The following is a 13,754-nucleotide window of genomic DNA, read 5'->3' on the forward strand; positions in this document are numbered from 1 at the left end:
ACATAGTCTTGTACCAGCCTATTTACCTGTCAGCTAACAAAACATACCTTAATAACCAATTTAAAACATGTAATTCCTTTTCCTATTTGTTATTACAGAACTTTTCTTAGTAGATGTTTTTAAAGCACTCAATTTTAAATAAAAATCCCTGTGGAACTCAGACTTTGCATTAGTATAATACTAGCTAATACAGCTTGAATGACTTTTAAAATAAATGGGACCAAGCGTGCCTTCGCACAAAGTTTGGAAAGAATTTGAAAGAAGTTATTAATTGACTTAGCATCTCATCACCTAATACAAGTGAGGCATACTGGGCAATGTCAAGCTAGATTTGTTATGCGTATTGTGCATTAGCGTTTGAAATGGCAGTATAATCGTACATTTCTGAACATTAAGTGAAGCCTTTAATAGCACTTAAACATCCAAAGCTTCTGTTTCCTTTTACCAGTGCTGACAAGTGGACACATTGCAACCTATGCAAAGTCCACAGACGCTTGCCTGTATTTTATCTTCCATTTCTGCTTCCAATCAGTTTGTCAGTCCTTCTAAACTAATGGTGAAATAATTCCAGCACCTCAAGCATTTTCTTGTTTTAGCTGCTGGCTCTTTTGCTTTCGTCTGCTTTGTCAGTGTAATACCTAATGTTTACCTAGAAAAACAGGTTTGTGTTTCGTCTAGTAGGCGGGAATATGAAAATGCAGTCTAAGATTAAGCAAATGTGTTTTTTTTTTCTTTTCAGTAGCTCAAGCAAGTCACTAACATTACCTTATGGCCAGAGCATATACAAAACAGCTACAGTCACAGAAATGAACTGACTTTATCAATGGCTTTTATCAATATTTTTCAAAGTTCTGCCTTACATCACCCATCAGGATTTCTAGACAAAGCAAAATCTCCTGGTTTTAAAGGTAAGGCTTAATTATATTTTAATAGAGTAGAACTGTGGAATAAGTAATAAAATAGCCTGTACTGATCAGTCATTGTAGTTATTGGTTTAGCAAAGTCGAAACAATGAAATGTTATTGCCATGTAGAAAAACTGTTGAAATGTAGAAAACTATCTTGTAATCAGCATAATAAATTTAGCTTTGCTTCCACCAACCTAGTTTTTTTAAGGACCATAGAAACCCAAAAATCATTTAGCTGCCAGCAGCTCTCTAGATAGAATTACTATGAAAGCTAAGACATTCACCTTTTCTTCAGGTGTTGCTACCACAAAGAGCACAAGAGCAAGGTGTTGATCTATCATTGTTCCCTTGCTGGGAAAAGAGATTCTGCAGTAAAAGAATGACAGCACATGAGCCATATAATTCCAACAGTGTTTAGCTGGTGACATCTCTCTAGAAACAATTGCTGCTAAAGGCAAGGGGGCATCCACCTGTTTTTAAGTTGTTGCTCTGTCACTGGGTGAAAAAGCAAGATGTCACATTCATTAGTATTTACATTTAGGTGAAGTGAGGTTTATTCCTATATACAGAAGAATGTTGGCTAAAGCTAAACCCTAATCCAATTATGGCCATGGTGCACCTGTATGCTCAGTGTCTTTTATACATCTGCTGTTGGACTAATTTAAAACCATGCAGAGTCTAATAAACATTTGTGCACCTTTATGATTTATGGTACCACATGTATGTATGCTTGTTTATAATAACTTACATTTTTAAATATAAATAAAATTATATACATATAATAGATTAGCATCTAGCATTACAGAAGATCACAAGTCAAGTTCATAGAGAAAGTATAATTAGAAGAGCTGATAAAATAAGGGACCCATCAAGTCTGACCTGAAACAATCCGGTTCACTCAAAAAAGATATTCATGAATTTAGAACTATAAATTCTGTACCATTTTCACATTTAATTGACACACCCCCCCCCCCCCCCGCCTACCCTAAATGTAATTTCAGACTTGCTATGGACTATAGCATTTTTACCGCAGGCTTAAACACACTCTGAACAACCTTATAAAACATGGGATGGAATTCTGCCTGATTCCTGTAATCGTCGAGTTGCTTCTGGCTGCGTGGCTGCTTTTATAACCGCAACTGCATGTGCAATCCATGCAAATGTGTTAACCTGTTGTGTGGTTTGTAGGCTCTTGAGAAAATAGCAGCAGTTTGCTATGTACCTGGGAGTAGCTAAACATGCAGTTTTCCACCATAAGGGGTCATAGGTGGTACCAACCTAATCCCACAGCCAGTCAAGTTAGGTGGTGTCCTACCAATCCTCAAATAACAGCAGTAAAACTAGAAGAATGTGTCTGTACCTACCAACACTAGGAATGAGTGGAAATGCCTCTGACATTCTCGCAAAAATTTCCTCGAACTTCTGATGGGTCCACGAAATTTCGGTGAACCAATTTTGTGGATCAATCGGAAGATCGAGGAAATCATTACAGGAAGAGTACTGTGGCTGCAATGCAGCTGGGGAATCCTCTTGTGCGCAATCCCCGGACACTAGAAGTTAAATGAGGGTAAGCCCTCATTTAACTTCTAGTGCCCAGGAATTGCACACAGGAGGATTCTGAGGGCTGCATTCATTCATGGTGAGGACAGTCGTGGTAATCCTTCTGTTAGTGTGAGTCCTGTTGCGGCGCTCATCAATGAATGCAGCCGTGGGAATCATCCTGTGATGATTCCCACGGCTGCATTCATTCATGATGAGCACAGTGGTGGGACTCTCTATCCAAGAACACATACTACAGGGCTGCAAGAGCTGTCAGCTCCGCTCCTGATTGCTCTTGCAGGTCCTAAAAAATTTGATCTTACATGTTCGGTAAGCGAGAACGGCCCGATTCGCAGCGAGAACGAATTTTAAAATTTCGCTTGCTCATCCCTAACCAACACACTAAGCTAGACATATCACTTTACCTAACGCAAATTCTCCCTAGTCTACTGAACAACCTGAGACTTCAATATATCAGCAACGCTGTTACCCCAGCACTACTTGAAACTTTTTTTTCATTCTCATTCATTGCATTGCTTCAACACAGATCACATTGTCTATGGACATGATCCTCAAACAGGAGCACATTAACAGTAGCATTCACAGTGGTTAAGTTACTTTTAGATTATTATTTTTTTATTAATTTTTCTATTATTAGAAAGCAGGCAGAAACAACATATTTTGAGAGCAGATGATTTCTGAGATATGTATCAGAGTAGGAATGAGAAAACTGGAGATCAGTAGCATTTACCTGTTTATTACTTGTATAGTAAGCAATGACTAGACAGCTTCTGTTGCTAGGTATTTTCCCTAGTGTTAAAAGTTTCAACTTTCTGTTCTATTTTCTTACCATAAATTTTGCAGAAAATGTTGTTCCTTGTTTTTAAGTGTATTTGGCTGTTGGTTTGCCACAAAAGTACAATACGCTATTTGATTTCATTCTATATTCATTTACTCAAAGTTAAAAAAAAAAATAGAAGTGATTAAAGCAGGAATGCAGTCTCTTTGAACATTAAAATCCAATGCTTCCACAATAGAGAACAAAAGAAGTACATTCAAACAACACATATATGCACAACAGCACCAGCAAGAAAGTGCTGGAGCTTCCATGAAATTCCCAGCCAAACTACTGACATTAGAGATGGGATTGCTTGTGTTCTTGTTTGTCTTGGAGTGGCAACAGGATTACGTATACATGACTTTAAGCCAGGGTATTATTCAAAACTTTTATCTTTCCTTCAAAGCAATCTTCATTCAAAGAAGCGTTTTACCTTCATCTCAGTCTTCACTAGTCTACTGTCAGCTGTGGCACAAAGACTTGATGATACTGGGGTAGAATTGAACCATTCAGTTGAAAAAGTGAAATCAAAACATCATCATTAAATACTATCCGAAAATGTACTTGACCTCACACCTACCCTTAACATGTCACTTTAACCTAACAGTAACCATACCCCAAAGGGGAATTAAATACATCAACTCAAAAAAAGATCCAAATCACAAATAGCTCTAGCAAGCTTTTGAGATCGTTTTTTTGATTAGCTCTGAGGCTAATAAGCTAAATGTTGAAATTCTTTGTTCTTATACATTGTGCAATATATTGAAAAGAAAATGATGTAGGAAAGGTCCATTGAAACCAAAATTCTATGACCCTCATATGCCTCATAACAACAGCTGCGCATGCATCTGATAAGATAATAAATGGTGGCCTTGGGGATCTCCTCTTACACCTGGAGGCTTTAGTGAGCTCCTGGACAAACTGTGGCACTACTTGGCAGAGTTATATACATAATGATGCATAACGTACCAGAGGTTCTCTTGGTATCAAGGCCCGTGGGGAACATTCAATGGCATCAATGCTTATGTCATACAGAAATTGCCTACACAGTCTAGCCACGTGCAGCAAGTATTTTCTTGCACCAGGAGTAACCCAAACCCTTTTGCACCCAGACCGACTTGCACAGTGCCAAGCTGTTAGCAAAGGTCCCACTAAAGGATGTTGTGCCCATATGCCACCCTCATAGAGTTGGACATTAACAGTTTGATCAAAAACATGCCTAAAGGTGCGTACACACTTCCAATTTTTATCGTTCCAATCGAACGACGAACGATCGATTGGGCAAAAAATCGTTCGTAAAAAAGTAACCAACGACGCCGACGAACGAGGAAAGTCGCTGGAAACGAACGACCGGACCGACGGATCGGATTGGACGACGATCGTTGAACATCGTTCGTGTGTACGGTCGTTCGTTGATCGTCCATGTCCAAAGCATGCGTGATGAACGAACGTCCGTTCACTTTCCTGTCGTTCCTCTATCGCTCAAACGATCTTATCTATTGTGTGTACAATATCTACGAACGATCGTGTCGTTAACTCTATGTGCAGGGTCGGTGCTATACGATCGTTCGTATATATCGTGCATGAACGTTCGTCGTTCGTTTTCCAACGATAATAATTGGAAGTGTGTATGTAGCTTAACTCAATCAACTTGTAGGACACTACTGAACTTGTTCCTACACTTTTACAACCCTGTCTAGCTTTCCTTGCATAAAGGCCAATCTCTTGTTATCTCTTTAAATGTCTTGAGATCTAACAAACGTTGTGCTAGGACATGTATGGATGTGACTTCATAGACGTTCCTATGTAACCTGCGTGGGCAGTATCAGTGATGACACAGTCACTAGCAAAATGCAAAACCAATGAAAATCAGTCAGAAAAAATAACAAAAGTGATCTTTGGTAAATCCATTCCCATTTGTTGCTTTTGTTTGTACCAAAGCAGGTTAAAATAATTCACAACCACTTCCTAACTGGATAGACTGATATCCCTGAAGTTTTATTGACTTTGCACTGTGTATATACATTTTACAAAACATGCCATCAGCTTCCTTTACTTAAACTCTTCACTTGTTCACCTAAATGATAACTATACCTATAAAGTAAGGTACAGATAATCTTTGTTCATCATCTGTAGGAGGGAGCAGGTCTTTGGGTTGTGCCATTAGACTTAACTTGATCATCCCTGTCTCTGATTCTTCTAGTGGTTTACTACAAAGCTGGGTGCCATGTCTACTTCCAGCCCCAGGTCCCCCCCAAAAAAGAATAGGAACTGTGTTTACTTGCAAGCAAAAGTTAGATCTCCTACATTGCCTGGTAGCACACTATTTGGTGGATTGGAGCCAGGAACCTTATCACCTCTTGTAATTAATCTATCCAATAGTGCTTCCCAGATAGTGTGTGCCATTTACATTTTTTATTATGTGTAGAAGGGCAATACATATCAGTTCTTTATACCTACAGTTAGCTTTTTGATATGGCTGTAATGTCAAAAACATAATTTCTATTACCTTCTTTTTATTTTTTTTAGAAGTTTTGGTGCTCGTTTAACATATACACACATATGCTCACAAATTGTTTTATATGACACTTTAAACGTGGATTATATTTCTACTACTCTCTACTTCTACTATTCTAATACTCTCTACTGTGAATGTCCTTTTTATACAGTGGATGGAGATATGGCCTGTTGTGGATCACTTGCTGCATATAAATTACTTTCTAATTTTACGGACATGATCACGGTCAATTCTCAAAAATGAGAATTGATATAAATGCTATGTCTCAATATGTGTTAGCCCTTTCAATTGTTCTACTTGCTTAAGGCTTACATTGTCTGTTGTTTAAAGATTTCCTTGTTCTGGTTAGCATCAAAATCAATTTTGCAGATTAGTGTCTACTAAAATGTTCTGAAAATACAGTACCATCAGCTGTCTCTAAATGGCTTTTGTATACACAGTAAATGGTTAGATATTTGTAACATTACATATGTGCATTGCATTGCATACATAGTTAGTATCATAATATTATGGTTAATGTTTTCTCTTCACAAAAAATATTGTTATGCATACGTGTCTACTTTTCCAATACAAACTGCATGACTTTGCATGAAAATTATATTTTTAAAATTGAAATAGTTCTTCATAGCAGTGAAACAATAACATTTTCCTTAGTTTTATAGTGTTTATGTCAGTATCTCTCCATAATAACACTAGCTAGAAATATTTACAGTTGAGTTGCATGTGTTAGTTTGTTTTTCTTGAAAGTATTGCATTCTGAAATTATATGTCTTTCAAAAACAACAATTTTAATCATGAACAACAATTTTATTCATGACATGTAAGGACTAAAAAACTAAAGGTAATTATAGACTTAAAAATTTGAAAAAAGTGATGTGTGAGCAGATTATACACAATTATAGTGGGTATGTGTAGCATTTAAGTCTTCTACAATTTGTAAATGATGCACTTCAAAACCAATGTTTTTTATATATATATATATATTTTTTTTTTTTAATAGGACAGTGAGAGGTTAGAACTGCCGTTAAATTTTAATGCTGTCTACATCCCAGAAAGTGAGGGAAAATCCAACTTTTTAGAGTTGTTACTAGAGTAAGAGGTGAGGGCTTATTATCTAATGGGCATACATTTTTGTTAAAAACTGCATATGATTTTGCCTCACTTTGGTGAAAGTTCCACTCATTCCTGTTGTACAGGACAGGTAGTGAAAGGAAATCTTCTTACTGAGACACAGACAGCAAAGCTATTAGGAAAAAATAAATAACCTGATAGGGTTTGAAATACTTCCCTACCCTACCAGATAAAGAAGCAAACAAAACAAAATATTGGTAAATATCAATAAAAATATGTACACAAGATCTTTATTAGATACAAAAAAATACAAAAACTTATACAAAACTTGTTAAAAACCTGAAAATATGACATATTCAACAGCATGTCATAAACTAACAAAGAATAGCTATCTAAACACTTAAAACCTTTCCCGATGCGTTGCATGGATAAAAGTTCTTATTCAGGGGATAAGTAACAATAGAGTGGTATAGTATCCAATAGCTTTGATATTATCTCAATTTAGGCATATATACACCAATCAGGATATTGTCATGAGCATCAATAGCATAATAGCACATTTTGCCCCTTCAATACAAAAGGATATGGTCCGTCCACCAGCGCAGGATTCAATAAGAGAGACTCAGAAGAAGCTGATGCTGCATCCACTTGCTTTGAGAAAGGACAGGCAATTCACTGACTTCTATGCGTTTATACATGAGCTTGTCAAGGTCATGTAACTATACACAAAATTCACCAGAGGTTACAGGTGCTGGATTCAACCCATTTGATTATTTGCTGGTTTCTTCTTTCCACTGTACTGTCAGAATGTCAAAGTATGATAAGTCTGACAAGTTAGGTATCCCTTTATCAGGGTACCTAGAGAATGTAATCTGTGTAGGAAGTCTAAAAAAAAAGCACCAAATTAGCTAGTTTTAAAGTCAGTCATTTTTTTGTGGGGGGTGCAGCACAACAATCTTCTTTTCTCATGGCTCATTATTAAAAACTAGCCCACATTAATTATTATCTAATTGAACCAGTAAACAGAGCAAGGTAGTGACACGCCTGTGGCTCTTCGCCTGATGATCATTGTGGCCAAAACAGATCAGAAATAATCCATAACTGTTACCGTAGCAAGACATGAGGGTTAATAAGCCAATGGGAATTATTGTTCCTATGCCAACTGCCTAGGATTGGCACAGGAATATCATTTAGGTGATATTTCCTCCCATTTGCTGCTGGGCCTCCTGTTCTAAAGAGAAGTCAGACAGCAATCATTAAATAATCTGACATACATTTAAACACTTCCCTACCCTTTACAAAACTAGGAAAAAATTACATTCACGTAAACCTTAAAGTCATGTATTTTTAGCACTGGACGGTTTCATTTATTTATTTTTGCTGGTGGGTGGGGGGGTTGTTGTTTTTATTTCCCCTCCTAAATGGAGTCTCTGAGCTCCTCCAAAAGTCATAACTAGACTTCCTGAACGATAGTGACACTGATGTACTAAAGAAGTTTGAAATATTAACTCAATTAACTAAAGTTCAACTTAACGCAACAATAAAAATTTGTGATCAGGCAGGGCTTGACTGCGGCAAGACAGATCTTGGCAGCCTATCCAAAACACAATACCCCTCCCCCTTTTAACCAATACCAACCATCCCCACTCCATTAGCTAAAAACCACACCACACACATCTCCTTTGGTTAATGGATAGGCCTTTGGTTAATAGGCCTTTTATTACAACAATTTAAAATTATTCAAATGTATAACAATATTAAACTTCCATATAAACTTTAATATAACCATAAATTAAATAAATAACAATTTTACCTTAATAAACATTATACAACAATTAACCATTTAACCCCTTACTGGTTGTGCTCGTAGGCACATCAATTAAACCAGTGATCTGCTTTACCAAATAAGTATGTGTATAATTGATCCCAGCTGCCAAACGATATACCTTACTTTAACCACAGAAAACCACAAATTACAACCACAATCCACAAAAGCCATGGAGACTCCACACCAAAGATGGCTCCCCAAGTCACTGTAATATTACACCAAAAGAACCATCACCCCGGGATCTCAACCGCTCTCCCTTAGTTACAATCAACTCCCAGCAACTTTACATAACTAAACAATCCCAAAACCAATAAAGGGTGTGTGGGAAACTTTCTTCTCACCCCCACTAAAGTAATGGCCTCCCACTTCCTGTTCCTGACCTTTTTACCACTTGACCCCTCCTTCACCTCCACCCCCTTTACCTCACCTCTCGCTAACTTCCGAGACTTAACATTAACCCTTTCCTAGCCTGCTCCCTTTCCGCCTAGTCATGCCATCATTTAGTGGAACTGTCAGAGTTGCTGACCTGTGCATGTGCAAGTGTTGGTCACCAGAATACCGGCATTCCAAGTTTTTTCCCTGCACTTGCTGGGACTGAATAATCCCTCACATCTGTACAGGAGTTGTCATCCAGTTTAGGCAATTAAGATGGCTGAAGATCACAACTAGAAAAAGAAAAAAAGAAGAATATGATGGCCCCATGCAAGGGAATGGGGATAGGAAAGTATATAGGGTTTATTTCTGCTGGAAAAAGGGATGGAGAGGGAATTTTCATGAAGTTGATTGCAGTGTGAAAATCTGAATTCAACTAATGGGGGAAACAAAAGTTGGGCCATGTTTTTTCAAAAAATCTTTTTGCAAAAATACATTTCTATATTTTGCCCATCACTTAAATAATAATTTTGTCAAGTTTTGCGCATATAATTATCCTCAGAAATTTTCTTTAAAGATTAGAGATTTACTGTATATTCTAGCATCTGCCCAAAATAAATTTGTTTGTAGATACTGTTCTAAGTATCTGTTGGAATCAACTATATCTTTAGAATATTAAAAGATGATTTCCCAGCAACACCACCAAAAACATTATATAACTAGATGAGTTAAATAATCATTATATTTGGTTATTACAAATAATTACATTGATCTTTTCTTAATAATAATAAAAATCAAAATTAAATTAATAAAAAAAAACACATAATATTTTATTTTGAAATCAATATGAAACCATAGATAGTTCCTTGGGATGTTTCATGAAAGTAAATTTTGTAGAGCCTTTTCAACAGTTTAACTGTTTGCAATGCAAGTAGGACATTGTTAATCTAAGAGTCCTATAACCATGGAAATGTCAAAAAAGAAGTTTAGACTACTTCCTCCTTGAATTGCTATCCACTCCTTTGTTAGCGTGCCAAGATGTGGAAAAAGAGCAATACAAATAGAAAAGGTAGCTGACCCTTATAATCTGCCTTTCCGCCCCTTTAGTAACAAATGTGTAATGCTACTCCTTGTATGGCCTGTGTCTTATGACAGCCTAGCTGTGAGATTCATTTACTGAGCTGAATAAATGGAAAACGAACACAGTTTGGTAAAAGCAATGCAAAAATTGCCTAGTGAAATATTTTATTTTAACATCACTTCTTGTTAACTTACACCAGAAGAGTAACTTCAGATGTATAGGTAAGAAGTCTCTTTTTAAAGATTATTCTAGTGATAATGTTTCAAGAAGGTTGTAGAATAATATGTGTGCATAACATCCAAACTGTTAAGTATATTTTGCCAAAAATATTTGTAATGCTAAAAACACTTTGACAAGAAAACAGTGGAAATGATAATTACTATTTTCCTAAGCTATTCTCTATCAGAAAATTATTTTTGTACTTAGTGCTTAATGATTTTGTTAGATTTTTTGAAGGGTCTCTTCTGAAAAATGTTTGTTTTATAGTGGAAGATAGAAAAAGTTATTTTATGGTATTTAAATGTATAATTCTTTGCATTACTAGAATAATTTACCCTTTTTGGTGATTGTTAATCAAAAAAAAAGTTTTTTATAAAAAAGTTAGGAAAGGCTTATCGGGCCAGCGATTCCGAGATGTGCGCCACCGCACTATCCCACACTGCCTATTTATTAAGACATCTGCTATGTCTTAATAGGAAGCCTCTGCTTCCTTTTAGCCGTGCAGCCTGGTGTATTTTATCGCCATCCCAGGGTCACACTCCAAAGCTGTGCACAGCTAAAGGGAATTTTAGAGGCAGATTAGTTCCTGACTACCAGTCACCAGTGCCTGTTGTAGTGTTAAGCTAGGCTGACTTGCTGCTGGTTTGTGAATTCATCTGATTTACTGTTTCCGACTTTGCCTTTTTCTGACTCTATGAGTTTATGCTGCCTGGACTGACCTTTTGCATGTGACCCCATTTCTGCTTGTGTTGTGCCCTTGTGTACCTCATTTGGTAGACGGCATACCTGTTTATGACCTATTGCTCTGTATTCTGGACTGGTTTCTGTTGGAATTTTGGTACTGCTTATCTGTGGGCTCCAGGTCTTCTGCCAGTCCTTCTCCAGACACCATCACTTGCGCACAAGTCCTGGGGTCACCCGTGTTCTAGGAAACGCAACCAGTCACCCGAGGCTGAGCAGTGGCTTGCTATAGGTGAAGAGTGCGGTGTTAGATTGAGGGAGTAGAGTCTGGTGAGTACTGTTGCTGGACTAGAGCCTGACACAAAAGTTTTGGATCAGCAAAGCATCCCAGATCCTTATTCATACCAAAGTCGGAAAAATAGGTACAAAATAACAAAAAGTGCACAGGAAGAAGAGGTTTTGGTGGAGGAGACATGCAAAGTGGCAAAAATATAGTTTCCCCTGCTCTTGGTGGTTTCTTGCTTGCATTGCACAGCACATGTGAGCACACCTAAATGAGTTACATCTTCAGTGGTTACCCAATAGCCAAAGAGAATCATGATGGACCCAGAAGACTTGGCAGCAAGGATGGTGGTTTTGGGAGATCAAGTGGTTGCAGAATCCTAGACCTGGTTATCGATGCTGGGTCTAGAAAATGGTAATCGAGTATGCAGTGCATACTTAAGGATTACGGCAAAAGGTCACCACCCACCAATGACTTTATCTACACATCAGTGAGTTTAGGACTGACATGAGGAAAATTTTCCCTGTCCCTTTGCCAGACTGAATGCTTCCACACAGTGATATACAGTGCGCTTTTAATTATGCATAAAAATTTGGTTTGTGATGTCTTTGAAAAGACAGAAGTAGTGGATTGAGAAAAATGTGAAAACCAGACAAAATAAAATGTGCATTTAAATGTGCATCCTTTATGCTGATATACAGCACAAAAGTGAGTGTTTTATCAAGGAGCTTGGGATTTGTTGAATTATGGATAGTAGTTACATCAACCTTGACCACAGGATTTGCAAAAATATTATTTTGCAGATGTATAAGCATTAAATGCATAAACCCCTTGTGTGTTTTTTGGCCGGGTTGTGCCCAAAGCACCTTAGGAGAGATAAAAAAGTAGTCATTGGGCCTGATTTATCAAAGATCTCCGAGACTGGAGAAGATAGACTATCATTGGTGAACCTGGCTGACCCAGCAAACATGCAATGGATTTCTTACAAATCATATGCTATTAGTTGGCAAATGTTTTATGTCCTGGGCAAGATCCATTCCAAGTTTGATCACCGAGGTTCACCTATGATAGTCTATATTCTCCAGTCTTGGAGAGCTTTAATAAATCAGGGCCATTGTCAAAACTGTGGCCTGTTTAGGTGTAAATTTGACCTGTTTAGGTGCCTAGTAAAGCCTTTAGCTATGTTTATTGTATTAGGAAAGATAAAAAATTTATCTAAAAAGTAACAAGACCAGTAAAGTTACATTTTAGTCAATGCCCTTTTTGTCCCTCCCCAACTGTACTTTCTGTATTGTAAACCCACCGCAGAACGTGGCCAAACCTTTGTCAAACATTTTCTATAGAAAGTTATTGAAATACTTTAGAAAACTAAAGCAAACATCAGTTGAAGCTAGTGTTTTGCCTTTTGTTTCCTGATACAGGGAAAACTATTTGATGTCTTTATTAGGGATGAACTTCAGATAGATATAAAAGAAACAAGTTAAATGCAGCTTTGACATTATTATTTCAATATCTAATGTATTTTTCTGAATGATAGCCAAGTAAGTACCTGATTTTGGAAGGATGCTAAAAACAACCTAGAAACAAGCTAATAAATGTTCTGCTTTTTTGTGCAGCAACAGGACAGAGGATACCTGTAAATAAAAATATTAGGCTGACTTGAGTGTACTATGGAAATCTCACAGCTGGATGGACAGGAATGCACTTTTTTATTACACCATATTTTTTTGTGCTTTTAGCTGTTTTCCTGGAGTTCATTTAGGTTTTATAAATGCTACTCCTAAATTCAAAATAAATCTTTATGCAGCTTGGAAAATGTCTTTGCATCCAATCAAGTCTACTTTAATAGAACTAATGGTTCACAAAGTTTTTTCGGCAGAGAGCCTAAGACCAAAGAAAGACAAAAGTATTTGTATTTAACAGTTCAATAATTCAGCAAGACAGCAAACTTTGATGTTGATGAAGCACAGTGTCAGTGGGCTGACTCATTTTACTAGTGACGTCTACACTACAGCTTGAAGTTACTTTATTTGAATTAAACAAATAATCTGAGAAGTTAACTCCTGTGGCACTCTGTCTACACATACAGAAAACCATTGAAGAAATCATTTAAAGTTTAATAATATGATAAACTTTATGTTCTTAGAACAATTACATTTTATATAAACATAACATGATGCCCCTGATTCATCAATAAAATCCGCGCTCGCTGGAAGCACGAAAGTACGCGCGGCCATCGATCGCAGATTACTGCGGTCCAGACTCGAGTGTGCGCGTACACTCGCCTCACTGCCAGCCGGATTCCAGCCTTCACAATAGGGAAGCGCGGAATCTGCCAATTAAGGCGATTAGATTTCAGCTGCGCGATTAAGGAGGATCTCAAGCTCAATGGTGAGATCATAGCAATTAATTAGCGC

General features: G+C 37.2%; 1 protein-coding gene across 2 annotated transcripts in view; it reads left to right on the forward strand.

Annotated features, from left to right (window-relative positions):
- The first annotated feature begins 500 nt into the window (after positions 1–500).
- The window catches only part of ITPRID1 (ITPR interacting domain containing 1), a 75,347-nt gene continuing 62,093 nt past the window's right edge, over positions 501–13,754 (forward strand). For both annotated transcript variants that reach the window (XM_072412137.1, XM_072412138.1), the window contains exon 1: positions 501–908. The gene's annotated coding sequence lies outside the window, so the exon portion shown is untranslated. The remainder of the gene's footprint in view (positions 909–13,754) is intronic.

This window comes from Pyxicephalus adspersus, chromosome 5 (assembly GCF_032062135.1).
Source record: "Pyxicephalus adspersus chromosome 5, UCB_Pads_2.0, whole genome shotgun sequence".
In the NCBI taxonomy this organism is placed as follows: Eukaryota; Metazoa; Chordata; class Amphibia; order Anura; family Pyxicephalidae; genus Pyxicephalus; species Pyxicephalus adspersus.